This window comes from Desmodus rotundus, chromosome 7 (genome assembly GCF_022682495.2).
Source record: "Desmodus rotundus isolate HL8 chromosome 7, HLdesRot8A.1, whole genome shotgun sequence".
NCBI classification, from domain to species: domain Eukaryota; kingdom Metazoa; phylum Chordata; class Mammalia; order Chiroptera; family Phyllostomidae; genus Desmodus; species Desmodus rotundus.
The window spans coordinates 93,377,853-93,385,978 of NC_071393.1; the positions used below are offsets into that span (position 1 = coordinate 93,377,853).

An 8,126-nucleotide genomic window follows, 5' to 3' on the forward strand; every position below is an offset into this window, starting at 1 on the left:
TTATCATGTATAGAAATAAATGTGTGTGTGCACATGCCACGCGCTCACTTGCATGCAGGGACGGGTTGGTATATAAACACATTATTTCCTGGCTCTGTCCTCTAAAGGCCTAGGAGTAATGACACCCCAATGAGCACACCTAGCATCCAGATCTCGATTTAAATTCTATTCTCCAATAAAAGGAACCAGAGCCCCTTAGAGAAGTGGTTGACTCAAGGAAAGATATAAAATAAGCACGGAATAGTCTGTGGTGCCAGAATATAAAGCAGTACTCAAAAAAGGGTAGAGGCCAACCTGGTAGAGCTCCTAGTGGCCAAACTGATAGCAGTTTGAACAAAATACTACTACTATTGAATTATAACCTGTAGAATAGATACCCATGATATCATACTTATATAAATAAATAAATGAATAAATATATAAGGGACATCTCTTTCTTACAGAAGAATTCCAATAATAAATGCAAAAGGGATGAGAGAAATACAAAATCACTGTTAGGCAAATGCCACAGTAATAACTGTTGCAGACAAGATCCACCAATGGATGCTAAAATGAGTGGAAGCAAGTTTGAGAAACAATGTATCTCAAAGTATAAAGAATAGCAACTTGACAGTGGAGAAATACAGCAGCGGCCACCTTAACAAAGGCATCAAGGTTAAAATAACACCAGTAGTGAGACATATCAACACCATGTACCTTCTAATATGATACACTGAGGACACATCACTTCTGTGGTTTTCTTGCAAACATACATAACTCTCAAGCCCAAAATGAGAAAAATTTTACAAAATAACTGACCAGTACAGGTCATGTCAAGGTCATGAAAAAAAGGAAAAAACAAAGAACTGACAGATTGGAGGAGACTAAGAAGATACAACAACTAAATGCAATATGGGCTCTTAGGTCAGGAAAAAAAAAGGCATGGGGGAAAACTGGTAAAATTCAAATAAAGTCTGTAGTTAATAGTATTATACCAAAGCTAATATCCTGATTTTGTCATTGTGCTACAGTTATGTAAGTCATCAACATTAGGAGATGCTGTGTGAAAGGTATACAGGAACTGTGTGCTATCTTTGTAACGTTTCTAAGTCTCTATTTCAAAATAAACAGCTGAAAATCCCTCAATCAATCATCTTATTCAACTTCCATATTTCCTAGCTCAGGAGTCTCATCTGGACTTCAAAATTGCCATTAACTTAAAGAACCCATTAAGTAACAGCAAACTAACTAACATAAAAACAAGATCTGTCATCTAAAAAGTAAATTACCTACTTTATGTTCCCGTATAAATTTTTCAGTCAAAAATATTTGCTAGCTGTTGTGGCTTTACTAGCTTTGCAAACTCCTTTTTAAATGACATGACTAATTTTTTGTTTTCAACATCATGATAATCTGCTATATGTGAACATTAACAATGGATTTCATTTGTCTGTTAAATCACTTTTATTTACATTAAAAATTATCTTCAACAGATCATAGTAGGTTTGTTACTTATTACATAGTCATCCAACTATAAAATTCAAGTTTTGTTTCACAGGTCAATTTGCTTTTATCTTAACACAATCGTCTCTCCATACCCCAAACCACAGTCATTGTAATTTTAACTTCTAAAAATCTGAATTTTAAAAAAAATCAGCTGTTCAGTGTATCCAGTCCATTTTTTAAATTTCAAATATTAAGAAAAAGTCATTTAGTCATTCTCAGGGGAAAATGCTTGGGACATTTGAACTGTATTGCTATTTATTATTTGCATCTTTTACTGACCCATCCAACCCAATAAACATCACAGTCTTCTAAATTTCTTTAATCAAATAAGATTTTTAGGAGACATTTATGTTAATAAGCAGATTAAGTGATACATTTACATATACTTTCCCTTCCATGCACCACCTGGATGCCTATACTGGGAATGAAATACATACATGACCCGCAAATGAATGGGTAAATGTCACATGTAAAGAGCATGACTAGAAATTTAAGAAACAAAGTGGTAAGAACCTTAGGGAAAGTTTAGAATTCCTAGAGGCCTTAATAGCCACTTAATCCATTCCAATGACAAGCCCAGACAGATGACAACCTATCTTATTTTTAAAAGCCTAGGGATTTCCAACTTCCCGAGATTCTGCCATATAATCCTAACATGATTTAGGGGAAATACTACAACACTATTCTTTGCCCTATCTCTTTCTTTTCTCAAATATAAAATGATACATTCTAACTCACTTCCAAGACTGTGTGTGTGTGTGTGTGTACATACACACGATATAAACATACATATGATATATATAAAATCAAACATGTAACTCATATATGTGTGCACATGTGTGCATACAGGCACCTAGGACACTGAATTTTGCTTGTATAAACACCCATGATTAGAAACCTATATAATCAAAGGGACATATCCATCATCACAAAAGCACTAGAAAACAATGTCACATAATGATTTTGGTCTAAAAATAACCAACAAATCAATTTTATAAAACCTGAGGTAAACAGGTTTCTTTGCACTATAAATAATCAAAGTTTATCTGCTTTCCACAAACACTCTTCCTTTTCAGAATCTGCCGCGGGCAGAACTGTAAAAACACACTTGTTCTAGATCCAAGCAGATAATTTTTTAATGTTTGATTTTCAAACCATTTAGCTAACAATCATTTTGGAAGGGAACCCAGTGAAAGAAATAGTGATGACTGAGTACAGCCAGTGATATAATGAGCAAGCCAGTTTTAATCAAGCAGGCCAAAGACGTGACCGACTCCAATAAAAACAAATCATTTTTAGAACATATATACTGGAGAAGTCCCAATCAAGGATGAACCAAGTACTACTTGAAAAAATCGCCTGTTAGCAAAATCCGCCAAAATACTATCTCTGGAAATGTAATTATAATGATGCGTTAGTTTGCTCAGAGTTGGTATTCCTACTATTCTGATTATTTGTATTTGCCACAGAATTACAGACATTATTTTAAAATTAAGGCAGATTATGACCCTGTGCTTCACAGCTCTCTAGGATGGAAAACGTGTCTTTTACATAACCTCCCTGGGAGATGTGGTACCACCTCCCGTCTCCCTCCTGTCTCCCATGAACCCGTCACCCATCACCGTGTTCTCTGGGATGGTTCCTGTCATCATCATCCTCACCTCACTACAAAGGCTAAACAATGCATCTCGTCTCCCCTCCTGGTAGCAGAGGCTGTACATTGTTACTTTACCGAGGCGGCAGATACGGAAAAAGGTTTACCAGATGATGAGCTTCCTCCACCCGAATGCAGAGGAGAGAAGAAAAGCCACCTCGTCCCAAACTCAACCTCCACCCCTCAAAAGGTGGCCGGCGAGAGGAACAACGAGGTCGCAGCTCTCCTCGGGTCTGGAAAAAAAGGGACAGACCGCTGTCCCTCTGCTCCAGCCCTGGCCAGCGGAGGGAGGCTCGTTAGTGGATTAAAAGAGTGAGGGAAAAGGTCAGAGATGCGACCCCGGAGGGTTGAGGGACACGTACTGCAAGCTGCCGGAGGGGCGGGTCCCTCCGCCTTCTCGGGCGTGCGGCCGGGCTTCTAACGTGCCTCTGATGCGCCCAGCGGCCACAGGCCCCTGAGGCCAGGGGCCTCACCGTACGGGAGGGCTCCCTCAGGCCTCCGCCTGCCGCCCACCCAAGACCCCGCCAGCCCTGCTCGCCCTCGGCCCCAAACCGGCCCCGGCCGGCCTTGTCCTGCCGGCAGGGCGCCAAGCACAGGTGGCCAGAAAGACAGAAGAGGAGGCGTTACCAGACGTAGCTCCGGAGCTAGCGGGGGTGGGGCGCGGCTCCTGTGACCCGAGCCCCGCTCGGTAGAGGCTGCGGTGGCCGCGTCCTTTATTTTTGCTGCAGCAGCGGCGACTTGTCAAAGGGAAAGACGTAAGAGGCGGTGGCAGCAGCGGCGGCAGGCGAGTCTCGCGGGATTTTGGCGGAACTCTCGCGCAGTCCGGAACCCTCACCCCGCCCCCGCCCCCCCCCCCCCCCACTCCGGGGAGCGCGGGAGGCTACAGGGGCTGTGGGAGGAGCCCCGGGAGAGGTTGAGGGAGGAGGGGAAAAGGGAAGAGGATTTAATTCCAGGGAGGAAAGGGTGTGAGGGACGTGAGAGACTTAGGTTCTTTGAAGACCTTAGCGCCGCAGTCGCCTCTCTCAGCCCTGGAGAGGTGGACCGGACTCCATCTACGAGGCACAATAGGGACGTTTCACGAAGGGCGATGAGGAGTTGGGGGGCTAGCCAGCGCCCCAGGTTTTCCTCCTGGTGGGCGAGAAAGACCACCGACCGGGCCCCTCGTGCTGGGGACGAAAAGACGCTTTGAGAGGCTGACCGCGGGGCGCTCTCGGCCACACCCCTTTATCTCGACGCGGCCGCCAGCTCTGCGCTCTTTTATCTACCATCTGCACCCGGCCCTAGACTTTTGGCTGGTGCTGTTCAATCACATGAAGGCGTTTCACCTAACCTACTAGTATCTTATTATTCAGGAACCGCCAGAATCCTGCGAATTCTGGGGCTTGCAATCCTCTGTTTTCTTTAGTGCTGGGGAACAGGGAGTAAATTTTCTTTGAGTGACTACATCCTTGATCATAAACCCGAACTTTACAATGATGTCCTGTGAGGGACCCTAACTGGCTTGGTCATCACCGTATCCCCAGCACCTAACACCGGTCCCGGTACTCATTAAATTTTTGAATGTTACTCCTGTCCCTATCTTTATTCTGTACCTGTTCTTACTCCTAGGCTTCTGCATTTCTAGCCACCTTCCTGGGGTCCTTCGTTGAAAATATTCTACTGAGCACCAGTTATATGCAACTGGCTGAGGATATGGAGTTGGTCTCCACCCACAAGAAGTTCACAATCTAATTGGGGACATAAAAGCAATACAGAACATACAAGCTATGTCTGTGTCACTAATCCAAAAAATTATGGTAGAGGCAGAAGACAGACTGGTTAAAATGGATGTGTGTGAGGCAGTTCAGCTCGAAAGTTATTTGATTATGAAATAATTTGTTTCACTGTCGGACATTGATAGATAAGAATCCTGAAATCCCATTTATCTTGAGCAAGTTGCTTGACCTCTCTGACCCTCGGTTACTTATCTGTCAACTTATAATGTTAGTTCTTATTATCACAGGGTTCCTGTGAGGAGGAAAAAATATGTAAAGCTTCTGATACACGTTAATTACTCATTAAGTGGTAGGCCTTATTATGTGTGTAACTTCTAAGTTTCTGCGTATCCAATGTGTACCTCTCTGGTAAACTAGATGTGAAGGGGTGTATATGTGGAGTGATGTCATTGCTAGTGCTTTATGATCTGGATATTGTGTATACAGCTGAGACAAGGCAAGAAACTGTCTTGTCATTTTCATTTTAACTTGGTAATGATGTAGGCATCTCTGCCATTCACGACATTCCATTTTTCTTGGATTTGTAAAAATATACTACTTTTGCCTTTTTTAAGAGAAGGACTCTGCTTATTTTAAAGACCATTTGAGAGATTCTCTCTTTTGCACTCTCCTAAGCTTCCACCCTCAGGGCTGTGTGGAAAGAATTGAATATGGTGGAGTCTAATTTCATACAATTACCAAATAGTTCATGTCAGCAAGTAAGCCCTGACTACTGTCCAACCTCACCTTCGCCACCCCACCTCTTCCCTAAACACTCGAATTCTTAAATCTGCACATGCTGGAGTCTTATCACCAGCATCATTCTCCCAACTCTGCCAGTTCATTTTATCCAGATTTCCCCGCGAGAAAAATGTTGGAGATGGGAAGGATGATAGAGGGAACTCAAGGCCAAGGTCTCAGCATCGCAGGCCTTCACCCTGATAGTTCTCTGAGCAGCACGTTCTGGCCACCTCAGTCAGCCCCATCTTTTTCCACACACACACGTCACCCCCATCTCAGCCATGTATTCCACAATCCCACACCCCAACCAGGAGGTTCCACATAGAGGAACTGGAGAATCAACAGAAAAAGATATATTTTTCACCTTTTTATCTGTATATAGGAAATAAAAGTAGGGTTAAGTCAGAAGTGAAAGACTCCAACAGAGGTGTGAAGGCAGAGCAAAGGAAAAGGTTAAAAGGGTTCCAGGAATAAGTTTGTTTTGCCTTTGGCACTTACTTGGCTCAAGAAACAAACAGCTCCTATGTTCAGAAAAGAGCTGCAGAGCAGGAATCCCCGGCAGCCTATTTGCCCTCAGGGCACACAGCCTTTCCGAATCTCTTCTCACAGCTGTAAATAGGGATGATAATGGGTTTTCTGCCTGCCTCGGAGTTTTATGGGAGTCATAAATAGAAAACTACTTTGTAAGCCTAAAGCTCTGTATCAATGTGAGGCATTACCATTAATTCCTTCATTTAACAGATCTTTGTTGAATGCCTATCATAAACTGGGTCCCTGTGAAAGGCCCTGAATATACTGAGTTGAGCAAGCTTTAATACCTACCCTCAAGGAACTTAGGGTCTAATGGGAGGAGATAAGGGAGAAAATAATTATAATACCATGTGAGGAGAGTGCAAGGGCCAGAGTATGGGGGGAAGGGTGGAATGAGAGGAAGGGCAAAGAGCTGAAAGGCTTCTTGGAGATAGAGGTTTAGAAGGGCACATATAATGAGGATCTAGCTCATTTCATGATGAGTGATTTGTAAATCAACTCTAAAATAACTTCAACAAATTGTTCTGTTGTGGGTTATGAATTCTGCTTTGTTCTAATAAAACTCACAGCTCCTAAACCATTAGAAAAGAGTCTTTGATGTGAAGTCATTATATATCCCCATTAGCTTTGAAGAAGGATGGAATTAATGGAGGGGAAAATCAGAAGTATCTTAATTAGAAACATTTTGTTCTTACAGCGTGTGTTTAAACACCAGAAAAAGAGAATGCATTCCACCTCACAGACGTCCCTGATAGTTCCCCTCAGCCAGTCTTTCTGATCCAGGGAATATTGCAGACCAGAGGCCAAAATGTGATAACACTATTTTATTTTTATTTATGTGTTTACTTACACTCTACTTCTTTTCAAAAAGATTTTGCGATAACTATTAGCACTTTATTCTTAATCATGTTTTCTACAAAGAAACTCCAAGAGAGTGTATCTATATCATTCAATCATTTCTCATATTTATTGGCACCTACTATGTATAAAAACATTGTTCCAGGACTATAGGCTGTTCAAAGTAGGTTCATGCCCTCTTTTCAGGGTCCTGAAAACTAAAGATGGAGATAAATAACCATGAAAAGATAGCTAAGTAACCAACAATGTGAATTCTATCCCCTATATTTTTCATTGGCTGAATGAGCAAAATTGTAAACTTAGGTGCCCAACTTCTGGAACTTGTTTTCTCTACACTGCTGCTCCTCCAGAGAAGCAGGATTAAAAAGGAAGGGCAAGATATTTATTGTAACTTGATTTTCTAGATGTTTGATAGGTATTTTAGCAGGTCCTCTGGAATGCATCATCTTGAAACAGTATAACCATTACAGTTTTCTTTAGGTAGGGGTAAAATTTGAAATTAACCAAACCCAAGGATCAATTAACATTATTCTGGAACACAGTGACTTGCATCAATAAAAACCAGTATGATACAAGCTAAAAAAAGATGTAGAAAAATACACGTTTCTAGAACTCAGAAAAGAGATCGCTGGACATAGAGAACGTCATCCAGGTGGTAAAATTTAAGAGGGGAGCCCTGGCCAGGTGACTCAGTTGGAGCGTCATCCTGCATACCAAAAGGTTGTTGGTTTGTTCGCCAGTCAGGGCATGCACGGAAGGCAACCAATCAATCTCTCAGTCAATATCTCTCTCTCTCCACCCCCCCCCCACTCTGCTCCAAAAAGTCAATGAACATATCCTCAGGGGAGGATTAAAAAAAAAAATTGAGAAGAGAGCTAAATATAAAAAGTTACATATTCTGATAATAATATATTCTCAAAACACCAACCTCCAAGCCACAAGTTACCTAAAATTTTTGTTATGTGTATCTACATATGAGAACACATTCATTGTCTCTTTTCTTATGGATAATTGACCTGCCAAAGGTTTGAAGGGAAGCAGGTATACTAAAAATGGGAACACAAGATGAGCAGGTAATACTTTTGGAAATGGAGTCCTTTCTT

General features: G+C 41.8%; 1 protein-coding gene across 10 annotated transcripts in view; it reads right to left on the bottom strand.

Moving 5' to 3' along the window:
- HERC1 (HECT and RLD domain containing E3 ubiquitin protein ligase family member 1) overlaps positions 1-3,918 on the bottom strand; it is a 183,532-nt gene extending 179,614 nt beyond the window's left edge. For all 10 annotated transcript variants that reach the window (XM_024567643.4, XM_045201606.3, XM_045201604.3 and 7 more), the window contains exon 1: positions 3,767-3,918. The gene's annotated coding sequence lies outside the window, so the exon portion shown is untranslated. The remainder of the gene's footprint in view (positions 1-3,766) is intronic.
- Positions 3,919-8,126: the final 4,208 nt, after the last annotated feature.